This window comes from Scyliorhinus canicula, chromosome 13 (assembly GCF_902713615.1).
Source record: "Scyliorhinus canicula chromosome 13, sScyCan1.1, whole genome shotgun sequence".
Lineage (NCBI taxonomy): Eukaryota > Metazoa > Chordata > Chondrichthyes > Carcharhiniformes > Scyliorhinidae > Scyliorhinus > Scyliorhinus canicula.
The window spans coordinates 36897606-36913015 of record NC_052158.1 but is presented as its reverse complement, the minus strand read 5'-3'; the positions used below and the strand labels follow the sequence as shown (position 1 = coordinate 36913015).

Below are 15410 nucleotides of genomic sequence, written 5' to 3'. Positions count from 1 at the left end.
GGCAATTTGGCAAGATCAATCCACACACCCCGCACATTTTTCAAAGTGGTGGTGAGAGCCATGCAGACAGGGAGAGTATGTGCAAACTCAAGGTGCACTGTGACTCTGGGTCGGCATCGAAGGCGGGCGTTCGGCATGGTGAGACAGCAGAACTGGGCCACAGTGCGGCTCTGAGCCAACAGCTTCAAGTGAAGTGCTTTCTGCAGCGCAAACGTGAAAAGAAGGTTAAACCCAGCAGTGCGTGGAATAAAACTGGGCGTTGGGAGAACAATAAATGAGCAACGTTGTCGTTAGGTGCGGACGGGGATCGAACCCGCGATTTTTGGTTTACGAGACCAACGCCTTCCCACTTGGCCACCACACCTTCAACACATGGGTATGTTTAGTCCTGTGACTACATTCTTCCGCTACGGAAAACAAGTTACTTTGAACCGAATGACTTGCATATCGATAATAAATGAGTTCCAATTATATGGGAAATACATTTTTGTCATTGATTGAAATTAATATTCATGTAGCATCGGGGCAGAATTGTCACGAACGAATGCCGTCCTGAAAAACGAGGCAAGCAAAGCATGGATACCTTCTTCGAATGACCATTTTGGGGAAACCAGCGAAAGCTTTAATGAAAAATGAAAATCGTTTATTGCCATGAGTAGGCTTCAATTAAGTTACTGTGAAAAGCCCCTAGTCGCCAAATTCCGGCGCCTGTCCGGGGAGGCTGGTACAGGAATGGTGGTAATAGGTTGCACCCAAAGACTGCTATGGGGATGGGCCGGTCTGGGGACGCATTGCCGCGTTCGCGGGGTGCAGGGACGGGGCGCGGTTGAATGCCGGCTTGTGGAATGAGGGGGCCGGAACCCCCAGAGCATAGTATTGGAACAATAAGTGTGGAAGCTCTCTGATTCTGCGCACTGCAGACGCACCCCGCCTCACCTCTCCTCGAGCTCCGGTCTCTGGCTTGCGCAATCCCATCTCATTTTATGTCACCATATGTTCGGATTTCCTAGAAGCCAAGAAGACTTCCTGATATGCGGTAAGAAAGATTAGTCCGGTAGTTAATTACAGCAAAGGCTTCTGGGGCAGTTATCCAACGACGCGCCTCGCATTTCTCTGGTCATTCGTGAACTTTGCCCTTCCAAAGTTTCAAAGAACAATGAGCCAAAATGGCTCAAAGCTGTGTATTGTTCGTGTTTCTGTGTTTTGTCCTTCCAAACAAAACGGTGCTCCTTATCCGTACAAGCAGAAACTTAAGCGGGAGAAACCGGGTAAGAAGGTCATGTAGTGCTGGCCCGAGGAAACAGAAGAGGTACTTTGTCACTGCTGGGAGGCAGTGGACTGGTCCATATTTAAGAACTCAGTGACCAATCTAAAGGAGTATGCCACCACCGTCGCAGATGAGAGCAGCAAATGTGTGGACGACTGTGCACCAAAGAAAGCAGTACGTATGTTCCCAAACTGGATACCATGGCTTAATCGAATTGATCACCAATGTCTTCATTTGAAAATGAAAATTGCTTATTGTCACGAGTAGGTTTCAATGAAGTTACTGTGAAAAGCCCCTAGTCGCCACATTCCGGCGCCTGTCAGGGGAGGCTGGTATGGGAATCGAACCGTGCTGCTGACCTGCTTGATAAGCCAGCGATTTAGCCCAGTGAGCTAAGCCAGCCCCTAGTGAGCTAAACCAGCCTCTCACCAGAAATGTAAATCAGCAAATCTACAGAGTCGAAAGGGAGAATTGTGATGACAGGCCTTTGGTTCCCTTTTAGATTTGATCTTGTTTTCAGGTGAATGGGTTTGAAATGGAAGTCTTAACATGTTAAAGGTATTCGAATGGGCTGATACAAATAATACCTTCTGGTAGGTGAACCAACATGTGATGCCTGACCTGCTGAGTGTTGCCATTGGTTGCTTCTTTTAGATATGCTTTCACTATTTACCGAACAATCCACAACTTAGTTCAAAGGGCACAATTCCTTTATTGTGAAATTCCCACAGACAAGAGCACTTTTAAGTTTATCTGCAGTCATGGGTGAGTGGCTATGGCAATGGACTATAAATGCATTGGGTCTTCACACGTAGCTTCCGCCTTTGCATGTATGTTTTAGCAGTGGAGTTGTGATATTCGCTGGACTACTGATCCAGAGACGCAGGGTAAATCACCAGGGAAGATGGTGGAATTTGAATTCAACAAAAATCTGGAGTAAAAAGTCTAATGATGGGCATGAAACCATTGATAATTGCCCCAAAAGGGCACTATTAGCGAAGGAAAGTTAGAAGGTATGAAAGCAGGTTGGAAGGAGGGAATAAGAATAACATGTTCGTTCTTTTTGAAGTTAGTTTTAATTTATAGTAGTTAATTGAAACAATGCATTTGGCTCAACGTATTCCTTCTATTCCAGTTATTTTGTGTAAGTGTGTCTGACGAGATGTGTGACTGTCTAGTCGTTTTAGACTGTTATCATTCAAGTCTGTGTATTAAGTGAATGCATAAGGAGCCTGCACTCTCATCTTTATAAACACTGAACACTTCCCTGCACCTATATCTGTAACAAATTCGACAAGCTATCAAGTACTATCTTTTTTGCATTTTAAAACATATTGGTATGTTGTAATTTTATTTATTAATGTTCCGGATTATAAGCAATTTTTCTATTCTATCGCTTGTTTAAAATGTAAAATAACACCTGCCAAGTAAGCACTGAGATAAATAACATCACCCAAAATGGCTCTAAAACAGTCACTGACAGGGGTCTGATTTAACGCAAATTAAATGACGGCTGAGACGATAAGCTCATGGCACAATTATGAGGGCATAAAAACCTATTCCCTATCTTGAACAAATGCGCAGGGGTGATTCTTTAATCTTAGCAAGAAGTCATAAGAGTAATAATGAAGACACATTAATGAGAGGGATGGTCCCGGAAATAATTGACACCTTATGGGCTGTCAGGAGAAAAGGTAAGTGAAATCAATAAATGACTATCAATCTCGGGAAAACAATCGCAAATTGACCATGCACCTCTAAAACCTCACCTCATTATTGGCCAATCAGAATGCAGCAACATCCTTGACGCTATTTGTTTTGGATTGCAATACATTAATAAACAGCAGCTTTCAATGCGAAAGTTGAGCATAATATTTGAAAATTAAGTTTGTTTGCAGTGCATGAAGTCTACATCGCAGCAAAGTTATGGGGAGAAAACAGATAACGGGGATCACATACGCCCAATGTAAATCGGAAGGGAAAGCAAAAGTGATAATAGTCTAGTCAAGTCCTTCCATCTTTTTATAAGCATTAACCTTCAACTTATTCCAAACTTCGGCGGACCGGTGGCACAGTGTTTCGCACTGCTGCCTCGCAGCTCCAGCGACCCGATTTCAATTCCGGCCTCCAGTGACTGTGTGGAGTCTGAACGCTCTCCCTATGACTGTCCGGATTCCCTCTGGTTTCATCTCACAGTCCAAAGATGTGCAAGTTAGGTGGATTGGCCGTGCTAAATTCCCCCTTAGTGTCCAAAAAATGTTAGGTGGTGTTACTGATTTAGGAGGAGAAGGTGCCTTAAGAAGGGTGGGCTTTCCAAGGGGCGGGGAAGACTCGATAGGCTGGATGACCACTTTTTGCACTGTAAACTCTATGATCCCTGAGCTACATCACAAAACTGTCTCCTGTTACCCCATGGTTAAGCTCTCAATTGCACAAGTTAAAGTTTCAAGTAAAATCCACTCATACATGGGGAGAATGTATCAACTCCACACAGACAGTGACCCGGGGCCGGATTCGAACCCGGGTCCTCAGCGTCGTAGCCAACAGTGTTAACCACTGCGCCCATGCCACCCTAACTTCCTTGTTTAGTCATTGTACGCTTTTCTCCCATTTAAAATGCCTCTTCCTCTCAGGAATATACTTTAATTAACAGATGTTTAATATCCGCCTGAATATCCGCCATTGTTCCTCAACTGTACAACCATGTGTGCCCAGTCCATTTGGGCCAACTCTATCCTCAGGCCTTTACAATTACCTCTGCCCAACATTAAATCTCCAGTATGGCACTCTTGTCATCTCTTCCAAATATGAATTTGAAATTCTAGTATGTTGTGGTCACTCCTTCCAGAGGATCTTGAATGACAAGATTATTTATCAACCCTTCTTCGTTACACAATACGAAATGTAAAATATTTGTTACATGGTTGGCTCCACAACATATTCCTCTGAGAAACAAATCCTCATGCACACAATGAAATCTCTCTCGGGGCTACCCTTGGTAGTTTGATTAATCCAGTCAATATTCATGTTAATATTACCCACAATTACCATTCTGTCCTTGTCACAAGCCGTCATTATTTTTTGGCTTATACTGTGCCCCATTATTGGAAATATTGCTCGGAGCTTCCAAGTTACTCCGACCAAATAGTTTTTTTTCCTTGTTTTTTGTTTCCACCCATATCGATTCAACTGCGGCATTGCCTGAACTAAAACCTTTTGGCTTATCGAGTCGGAACTGGATCTTGGAAAGAGGACCCTACTGAAGCCCACACATCCAGCCCTTTAACCCTTAACCTTTAACACATCCTTTAACCCCACGGAACATTTTTTGGACACTAAGAGCAATCTAGCTTGGCCAATCCACCGAACGTGCAGATCTTTGGACTGTGGGAAAAACCGAAGCACCCGGAGGAAACCCAGGCCAACACGAGGAGAATGTAAAAACTCCACACAGAGAGTAAACCAAACCTGGACTCGAAGATGGGACCCTGGAGCTGTGAAGGAACAGTGCTGCTGTGCCTCACAAAAATAACTTTTTTCCCTGACTGGAAATGGAACCCAGGTCCCGCGGAATCCTAATCACTAGAACAACAGGGACAACAGTCAGGGCTTTCAAATTCAGGTCTCCCTCTCGGGTAATTTAAGAGCAGTGATGTTTACGCTGCCCCCCAACCAGCACTAACAAAGCTGTCATTGTCACGTGTTGTTTCGGGGAGATTGCTGGACGGTGCACAGTTACCGAAATTCAGCCTTAATTTATTGGCTGCAACAAATTGTATTTGGACCACCGTACATCTCGAAGAATCATATATTCGAGTGCTTCTTTTAAATCCTTTAGTGGGGGAGATACCCAGGAGAGTTGCAGTTAACAATTTCCTTTTTGTCCATCCCATCTCATTGCTCCCCGAGTTCGAGTAGCCTCTTAGTTTTCTGAGCTCTGCTGGATACAAACCTAACCGTTTCAACCATTCCTCAGAAGTCAAAAAACTGAGGCCTGGTATTTGTCTAATAAACTCTCTCTCAACTGTTTCTGACATCTTTACATGTTTCTATAAATAAGGAGACCAATACTGTTCATCAATACTGCAGATGAGGTTTCATTAATGTTCTTTACAACGGAAGCATAATGTCCCTACTTTTGTAATCCTTTTGAAAGCTTGGTTAAAGGTCAACTTGTCTTGTGTGATTCATGCTAGGACACCAAGGTTCCTCGGCAGCTCAGAGCTCTGCATAATTTCACAGAACATCATCTGTGTTCTCATCAAAATTCCGTAATATTGCGGAAAACCTTCCTCATTCATAAATTCAAACCTGGTTGCAATCAAGGCTGACACAGCATTTCATAGAATCATAGATTTCACAGTGCAGGAGGAGGACATTCGGTCCATTGAGTCTGCACCGGCCTTGGAAAGAGCACCCTACTTAAGGTCATACCTCTACTTTATCCCCGTAACGCCACCTAATCTAATGGTAATTTGGCATGGCCAATCCACCTGCACTGCACTTCTTTGGATTGTGGGAGGAAGCCGGATCACTCGGTGGAAACCCACACAGACATGGTGAGAACGTGCAGACTCGCCCGTTGCTAGCTATCCTTGCTCAGAACCGTGCACTACGTCTTTCAAATCCGTCTAAACAATTCAATTTGACATTCTCCCTCATTTCCATCCATTTTTAAGTACATTGTTCTTTTCACCTCCTCAATCATTCCTTTCTGTCTCTGTCTTCGTCATTCACTTTTCAAATACTCTAATATCGGACACGCAGGAGCACTTTATGTGGATGGTGTGATGGCAAATTAGGAAGGCGTTGGTCACTTAATCCAAAGATCGCGAGTTCAATTCCTGCCCGTGTCTTGAGCTTTCATTCGGTTTCTGTGTTTAATTTCAGCGTTTCATTGGTACTCATCCATTCAAAATTGTTTGTTGTGTTTCGCATTCTCCCATGGACAAGCACATCGTGATTTCTTGCATGCTGGGCGAAACAATAAGAATTGAAATCGTTTATTTCCTGCCCCGTTTCTCTGTGTCACTCTTTCAGCGACCCGTTGCTTTTTGCAGGAACTCCTCCAGATCCGGACACAATCCAAGGGTGGTCTACTCACTCCTTGGTGTCGGAAACAGAGGGAATAGACCATCTCCACCTGAGACTGCGACACAGCAGGCAACGACTGTGCCACCCCTTTCTGGGTCTGTGCCACATTAGTCAGTGACTGTGCCATCTCCCTCTGAGATTGGGCAACCTCCCTCGTTGTCTGTGCCACGTCAGCTATCATCTGGGCAATACCAACAACATTCCCAGCCATGGCCTGCTGTGACTGGGCCACGCTCAGGAGTGCTGTTGCACAGTCTATGTGGCTCTTGCACAGTGTTACCTGCGAGACCGCAGCCCTGTCCAAGGACTCGGCCAGCATCTGCACAGAATGCCCCAGGTCTTGGATATGCTGAACCATAGACAAAACCAACGTCCCCAATCCAGCACGCATAACACCCATGCGGTGCTGGCCTGCATGGCACCCATAGTCGGCACCACCACCTGCTCCTGCATGCGGCTGGACTCCTCCAACTGCACCTGCAGGTGCCGGATGCTCGTTGACAACAGTCCTGCCTGGCTCTCTGGCTGCATCTTCAGTATAGATGGGACTCTCCGTTCCAGAAGCCCAAAACGCGTCAGGACAGCAGCCAGTGCCTGGGGATGGTCTGCCCTCCGACCGTCCACCCCCTTGGTGTTCCTACCTCCGCCCGATATACGGGAGCAGCTGTGTGATGCATGCCAGAGAATATCACAGGAGGCTCTTCCAGAAAATGCACAAACCATGTGCGTGCCTCCGGGATGGTGGAGGGTGTTGGAGACAGCTGATGGGAAATCTGTGACATTCACGGACTCTAAATCTGGAATTACTTGAGTCTCCAGTTGAGAGTTCCTGTCCATGCAGCTGCCCTCGTCGCTGCTCGGCATATGTTGGGGGAGAGGTGTCTCAGGCTCTAGCATTGGCTAGGGGCGGGGGACACCGGGTGGACTCGCCTCAACATCAGGAGGTCCTGCAGGAAACAAGACAAGGCAAATGATTAGACCGCAGGCTGGAGTGTGTGGGGTTGGTGGGGGTGAGAACGGTGTGGGTGCCAGTATTCTGAAAGTGAAGGGACAGAGCATGTGCATCGATCGGAATGTTAACGGAGGGCGCAGGTGCATTAGTGTGAAAGGAAAGGATGTGAGCAGGTGTGTCAGTCGAAATGAAGGGAAGGAGCAGCTGCCTCAGTGTGAAAGGAATGGGGGTGAGCAGGTAATAAAAAAAATAATAAAATCTCTTATTGTCACGAGTAGGCTTCAATGAAGTTACTGTGAAAAGCCCCTAGTCCCCACATTCCTGCGCCTGTCCGGGGAGGCTGGTACAGGAATCGAACCGTGCTGCTGGCCTGCTTGGTCTGCTTTAAAAGCCAGCGATTTAGCCTGGTGAGCTAAACCAGCCCCTACATCAGTATGGCACCGAAGGGTGGGAGAAACTGCATTCGTGTGTAATTGTATGGAGGGTGAAGGTACAGTATTGTAAACGTGAAGAGACCAAGCAAGTGCATCAGTGTGAAAATGGAGGGAGGGAGAAAGTGCACTAGTCTGAACTTGAAGTGGGAGTTAGGTGCAGAATTGTGAAGGTAGTGAGCAGCTGCATCAGTACAGCATTAGAGGGAGGGTGATCGATCGTGTATTAGTGTAAAGTGAAGGCAAAGAGCATGTGCACTAGTGTAAAGCTGGACAGTAGGAGGTGCATTAATGTGAAAGTGACGGTGTGGAGCAGATGTATTAGCATTCAACTGGAGGGAGGGAGTAGTTGTAGTATTGAGAAATTGAAGGAAGGGAGCAGGTGTGTCGGTGTGGAATTAGAGGGGCAGAAGATGCATTAGTGTGAAAGTCAAAGTAGGGAGAGGCTGCATCATTTTGAAATCGGAGGGAGAGATCAGATGCAAATTGCATGGAACGTACCAGGTGTATCGCCGTGAAATTGAAGTGATGGAGAAGATATATGAATGTGAAATTTGAAGGAGTGCGAAGGCTTTTCGGCGTGAAATTGAAGGAAGGAAACAGGTGTATCACTATGTAACTGAAGGGAGGGAGAAGGTGTAGTAGAATAAACGTGTAGGGAGTGAGGAGATGCATTAGTATGAAATCAGAGGTGTGGAGATGTATAAGTGCGAAATTGGTTAGAAATGTATTCATGTGTAACTGAAGGCAGACAGCAGGTTTTGCAGTGTGAATGTGAAGTGAGAGCAGCTGCATTAGTATGAAATTGGAAAGAGGAAGCAGGTATATCATTGTGGAATTAAATGGAACGAGCAGGTGCAGCAGTGTGAAAGCGAAGGCAGGGAGAAGGTGTAGCATGGGAGCAGTGAAGGGAAGAAATAGGTGCATCAGTATTAAACTGGACGCAGGGAGCAGCTGCATCAGTATGAAATTGGAGGGAGGGAGAAGGTTCATTAGCATGAAATTGGAGGGAGCAGATCAATTAGTGGGGAATTAATTGGAGGATGTCGGTGCAGTATTATTAAAATGAAGGGAGCAAGCAGGTGCATCAGTGTGAAAATTAGAGGGAGGGAACACGTGCAATCAGAGGAAGGGAGAGGGTGAGTTATTGTGAAAGTAAAGGCAGGGAGCAGGTAAAGGGATGGGGGAGCATTTACATCACTATGAAGTTGAAGAGGTGGTGGTCAGCTGCATCAGCATGAAATCGGGCAGAGGGAGAAGATATCTTAGTGTGAGAGTTAAGGTTAGTAGTAGATGCAACAGCATGACATTGAAGGAAGGAAGGAAGAATGCGTATTTTTGTGATATTGAAGAGAGGGGGCAGATTGATGTGTGTAAAATTCAAAAGAGGGAGAGTGTGCATTAACGAAACATTGCAAGTGGCAAGGTGTATTTCTGTGAAAGAGAAGGGAGGGAGCAGGTGTATTTGTGCGAAAGTGAACGAAGGGGGCACTTGCATCAGTATGAAACTGGAGGGGGAGCACGTGCATTCGTGTGAAATTGTGGGGGCAGCATGTCTATCAACTGGAAGTTGGAGTGGGAACAGATGTATTATTGTGAAAGTGAAACGAAGGAACAGGTGCACCAGAAATAACCTGGAGGGAAAAACAGCGAACTATTATGCAAACAAAACGCAGTTTCTCGGTTAGGATGGGTTGTATCATAAAATTTCCAAGAAAATGCCGTTAACATTCTGCTTTAAGGTTGATGCCGTCTCTCACAGTGCCAGTTAGGTGGTCGCAGAGATGGAAATATGTTGATTGATTTGAAAACACAGATTGTATGCTGGTGGCCCTTCCCTTCGAGACAGTGACCACTGCAAAGTAGGAGCAGAAACACCTCAAGCACGCGTGGCACCGTGGTCGTCTCGTGGTTAGTACTCGGCGTTGTACCCGCAGTAACGTTCGAATCTGAGTCACAACAGCGTTACTGCAAAAGTTTTACACCTTGGGAAACCCGCTGAAAAAAGTCAGCAAAAGTATTGCGTGAAAACTTTATTTGTCACTGAAAACTGATTTATACCTTCAAGATCCAGCCCTCCCAAGTGATTGTGCTGAATGATCCTGACGTAGTACGGAGATCTGCTCCGTGATTTGTCTCCTTTCCGCAACGAGGAGCCCTTTTTTAATTCTTCATCCATTTTATTTTTACTTCGCTGCAATATTACGAAACTAAAACTTACTTTCAATATTTGCGCCGTTTCGTTCGTTCTGCTGCTGCAGTTGTGGCAGGAAGTGCCTGTCCCAGTCTCACCAGTGGGTATACTTAAATCTCGGGTTTAGGTCGCACTCTGGGGTAATTGAAGAGCAGCGCAGTTTTGCCCTGCTCTCCCGTTATCCATCCACCAGCACTGCTGTTTTGGAGAGATTGATGTGAGCAACAATGATCGAAGTTCAGGCTTAATTTATTTGCAAAACTTATTTGGACAAACGCACGTCTCCAAGTACCAATTTCATTGCAATGCGTCTTTGAAGGCCTGCGGTAGGAGGTCGTTGCAGTTACGGTTAACAAAACGAATCGACTGAGTAGAATCAAATTTATGTCCATTCGAGCACGTTGCTTCCGCCCCCATGAAAGATGCACTCTTTCATCGGCCTGGTTTATGCACTGCCCCTTGCGAAAGTTGGCTCGTTGGTCTAGAGGTATGATTCTCGCTTCGGGTACTTCTGTGAACTGAACGTGCGAGAGGCCCCGGGTTCGAATCCCGGGCGAGCCTTTTCGGGATCGGGTTGGGCACGCGGAGCGTCGCAATGAGACTCTGCAGCATCGTACTATTTCGCGCGTGACATTTTAAATTGACAATCGTGTATTTGCTTTCATGAGAATGAGTGAAACTGTTCTGCTGCACGACTATCCAGTTCTGAGAAATTAAAGCTGAGGAAATTCGATGAATTCTGAAATCGACTGTTGAGCTGCAGGTGTCAAAGGGTCAGATTCATTGTTTAGTAAGAGTTGGCAGTTTAGTTGCTGAAGGCAGAATGTGCATGAACGGCAGGTTGTTGAATACGTTCCTGAATTTATTAGGAATATTCACAATGAACTCTTCAGACCCAAGAGGACTGATGACGTGCTTCTCACCGCTGACATCCTGATCCTCGGCCTCCTGTAGTTTTCCGGTGAAGATCAGGGTCCGCTGCAGAGGTACAACTCATATTCCAAAAATATATTGATGTGGAGATGTCGGCTTTGGACTGGGGTGAGCACAGTAAGAAGTCTTACAATACGAGGTTAAAGTCCAAGATGTTTGTTTCAAACACTAGCTTTCGGAGCGCAGCTCCTTCCTCAGGTGAATATATTGCACAGTCTTCCAGAAGAAGCACGAATTTTACAAATCAGATTTTAATACTGCCGGACTTGGCTTTCTCTTATTTTACCCATTCGCGTTTCATTCTCGTTTACGACCTTATGCTGGCGGACATCTGGAAGAGACAAACTAACCGAAGGACTTCATTCTCCGCCGTGAATATTCAATTGTACTTTTTATTTATTCATTCCAGCAAATGAACTTAAAACATACAGGATCATAGAATGAGCACAGCGGAGAATGATGTCTTGTGGACCGTTCTGACGCTTCTAGATTTCTTTCGAGAGCAACGGAAGAATAAAGGAATTTCAAATTTATATGGAGGGAATGTGTTTGCCAGTCCCACTGGAAATGCACCACAAATTCTTTCTTCAGGTGAATCTCTAATACGTTTTGCCCATCCGCAAACAGCCCTTTTTTAGAACCCCGCGCCCCCGTTTCACGTACTTTTAAATCCCTTCACTTCGAACTTCTTACAATTATTTGCGTGCCTTCGAGGTGAAAGCTGAGCTCTCTTGTTACCCAGCATTCTCAGATGCTCAATGAGCTGTTGGATTTTAGCAGTCTTTTGCACTTTTTGTGACAGGGGTATGAAATGACGGCTGCTCGGATTTGTCTTACAATAAAACATATGCATTGACTGAATTGTGTTGTGAAAAGTGTAGTGCACGACAAAATCCTTCACGGAAAAGACAAATCAGTGGGTCATATTTACAAACCGTGTACGCAAATGCACGCAGTATTCAGAATAAGGCCAATGAGCTCACGACACAAATATAGACAAATGGGTATAATTTGGTGGGGAAACGTGGATTTAAAATATGTTTTTGTTTAGGCAATGCGGTAGTGTAGTGAAAATGAAATTGATGGAGAATTAAGACGAAGTTCCGTGTAGAGGTGGGTTTGCAGTCTGGATTATCCAGACCAGTCACATAGAACATTACAGCGCAGTACAGGCCCTTTGGCCCTAGATGTTGCGCCGACCTGTGAAACCACACTAAAGCCCATCCACACTATTCCCTTATCGTTCATATGTCTATCCAATGACCATCTGAATACTCTTAGTGTTGGCGAGTCCACTATTGTTGCTGGCAGGGCATTCCACACCCTCACTACTCTCTAAGTATAGAACCTACCTCTGATATCTGTCCTATAGTTATCTCCCCTCAATTTAAACCTATGTCCCCTCGTGCTGGACATCACCATCCGAGGAAAAAGGCTCTCGATGTCCACCCTATCTAATCCTCTGATCATCTTGTATGCCTCAATTAAGTCACCTCTTAACCTTCTCTCTAACGGAAACAGCCTCAAGTTCCAGAGCCTTCCCTCATAAGATCTTCCCTCCATACCAGGCAACATCCTGGTAAGTCTCCTGAATATGGAAAGGAGTGAACTCTTCCAATAGAGATGGGTTTGAAGTCTTCATTATCCTGCATGGTCGCTTGGGAGGATTATGTCTTGCAGGTCAAAAGAGAAAAGTAGACACAACTGTTGTTGCTGACTTTATTCACAGGGAGCAAAACAGCAACGTTGCCGTGACCCGGATTCGAACCGAGGTTGCTGCGGCCACAATGCAGAGTACTGACCACTATACGATCACGGCGCCACACGTTGACTGATGCATTAGTTTGCGTCTGCTGCCGACCTGTCATTGTCACTGAACCCAGACTTCAAATTTAGAGCGAATTGTTGATGACATTTGCTTGAAAATCTACCAATACAGACCATCGTAACTAAGAAACAATGCTTTGTTTGTGCAATAACTCTCACCGATTTCGTGAGTTTCGGGATCCAGAGTGAGACGAGAGTCAAGCACAACATTCTCGAACACAGCTTTGTCCATTGGGCGGAATCAGACCAATTCCAGGTTTCCAGGTTTCATATTTCTTCAAAGGTTCCACGCTTATGGTTTGTGTGAAGTAATTTTTCGTGGGTTCGGACACCTTTCGGAATGTCGGTGATGTAACTCCACCAAGGACGAATCCATTTATCATTTACGGTGCAGAGTTTCTCGTTCCAAATCTTGGCTGGAAATAAATGTTCTCCGTGGACTTGCAACTCTGCTGCGTTCCAGTAAGGACTCGCGCAGGTATTTTATGAATGCTCAATTAAATTACAATAAAGATAATTTGTGCTTTCATCTAACTCGCCACAAATGTGAGTGCAGATGCAAAATATTCCAGATAATGGAAATCGGACATTGGAACAAAACAAAACTGGAGAAATTCCGCATGCACAGGCATCATCTGTGGAGAGAAAATTAACCGACAATTCAGGTCGATGTCCTTTCATGATGCCAACAGCCAAAAGCAATTTATACTGCTAAGTAACGAATGATGTGTCCAAATGAGTGGCAAATTGTTTTACTAAAAAAGGTGAGTGCAACATAAAGGGATGGAGCAAGAAAGAGGTCGAAGAGAGATGCAGCAAAACAAAACAGAAGAAGTGATGCCAGGGCGAGGAACGACTCTAAAAGACTTGAAAGGATTTTGGCGGGGTAGGATCCCGTTGTTGTGGTCCACATTGGACGTACATCCTTGGCAAGACTAGAAAATAGGACGTGTTTGGGTATTATTAGGAATTAGGAAAAAAAATAAAGAACAGGTCCTCCAGGGTTATAATCTCTTGTTTACTATCCGAGCCACATGTAAATTGGCACAGGAAGGAGAAAATTAGGGAAGTATACACTGGCTACAGGAGTGGTGCAGGAAAGGGAAGCTCCTTTTCATAAGAACATAAGAACTAGGAGCAGGAGTAGGCCATCTGGCCCCTCGAGCCTGCTTCGCCATTCAATTAGATCATGGCTGATCTTTTGTGGACTCAGCTCCACTTTCCGGCCCGAACACCATAACCCTTAATCCCTTTATTCTTCAAAAAACTATCTATCTTTATCTTAAAAGCATGTAATGAAGGAGCCTCAACTGCTTCACTGGTCAAGTATTGGGACAGAAGGGATCTGTACCGTTAGGATGGTCTCCATCTGATCCGATCTGGGACCAGTGTCCCTGCGGAAAGGATACATCGGGTGGTCACAAGGACTTTAAATTAGCAAGTGGGGGTAAGGGAAGGGAAAACTCCAAAAAGTAGAATGGTTAAAGGGTACAGGAGCAGCAGGTCAGCATGTGAGCAGAAGGTAGAGGTTAATGGAACGAACGGGCAGGGCCAATCTAACGACCAGGATAGGAAAATATAAACAATTAAACTTAAGGTGACTGGGGAGTGAAAGTTCGGAATGCGGTTGAATGTTGTCAGAGGTTCATGAAGGAGGTCAGAATGTGTGAAAAGTGTAGTGCAGAAGAAAATCCCATATATGAAAGACAAATGAATGGGGTTGCAGGAGGACCGGGACTGTAAGTTAAATGTCAAAGGGTACTCAGTATCTGGAAAGGATAGACAGATGGAACAGGAGATGTTGTTGCTTTATTGGTTAAAGATGACACCAAGACTGTATTAAGAGATGACATTGGCACTAAGGGCCAAGATGTTGAATCGGTTTGCTGGAAATTAAAAACAAGGGAAAACAAACTCTTTGGTCGAAGTAACTTTCATGCCACGAGCAATATTTCCAAAATGGGAATCAGTATAAACCAAAAATAATGTGGGCTTATGGGAAGGACGAATGGTAATTGTACAATTGTAATAATTGTAACATGCTTATTATTGACTGGATTAATCAAATTGCCAAGAGTAGCACCGGAGAAGATTTCATTGTGTGCATAAGAGATTGTTTCTCAGAACAGTATGTTGTGGAGCTAACCAGGGAGCTGATATTTTAGATTTAGTATTATGCAACGAAGAAGGTTTGATAAATATTCTGGTCATTAAGGAACCTCTGGAACGTGTGATCACAACATACTAGAGTTTCAAATTAAAATTGGGCAGGAGATGAAGTGCCGTGCTGGAGCTTTAGTGTTGGCAGAGATAATTGTACAGGCCTGAGGATTGAGTTGGCCCAACTGACTGGCCAGAAATAATTGAGTGTTGACGCACAACGGCAGATATTCAGGGAGATATTAAACATCTCTCAATTAAAGTATATTCCCGAGACGAAGAGGAATCATAAATGGGAGAAAAGCGTACCATGGCTGAACAAGGAAGTTACGGCAGTACGAGAGCAGGGATTAGCACTTCTGCCTACGGCACTGAGGACCCGGGTTTGATACCGGCTCCGGGTCACTGTTTGTGTGGAGTTTGTACATTCTCCCTATATCTGCGTCGGTTCACTTGTGACTTTAACGCAATTGGGGAAACTAACAGTAAACAGTTTGGTGATGTCGCACAGGGATGGTACAATTTACAGTGCAGAAACAGGCCATTTGGCCT

The 15410-nt window shown here is 45.0% G+C and overlaps 2 non-coding genes across 2 annotated transcripts; one reads left to right on the top strand and one right to left on the bottom strand.

Annotated features, from left to right (window-relative positions):
- Nucleotides 1-292: 292 nt before the first annotated feature.
- On the bottom strand, nucleotides 293-364 carry trnat-cgu. The gene has a single exon. It is a non-coding gene; the product is annotated as a tRNA-Thr (tRNA).
- A 10044-nt stretch (nucleotides 365-10408) lies between these two features.
- On the top strand, nucleotides 10409-10499 carry trnap-cgg. Its single transcript is given in 2 exon segments — nucleotides 10409-10444; nucleotides 10464-10499. It is a non-coding gene; the product is annotated as a tRNA-Pro (tRNA).
- The last annotated feature ends 4911 nt before the right edge of the window (nucleotides 10500-15410 follow it).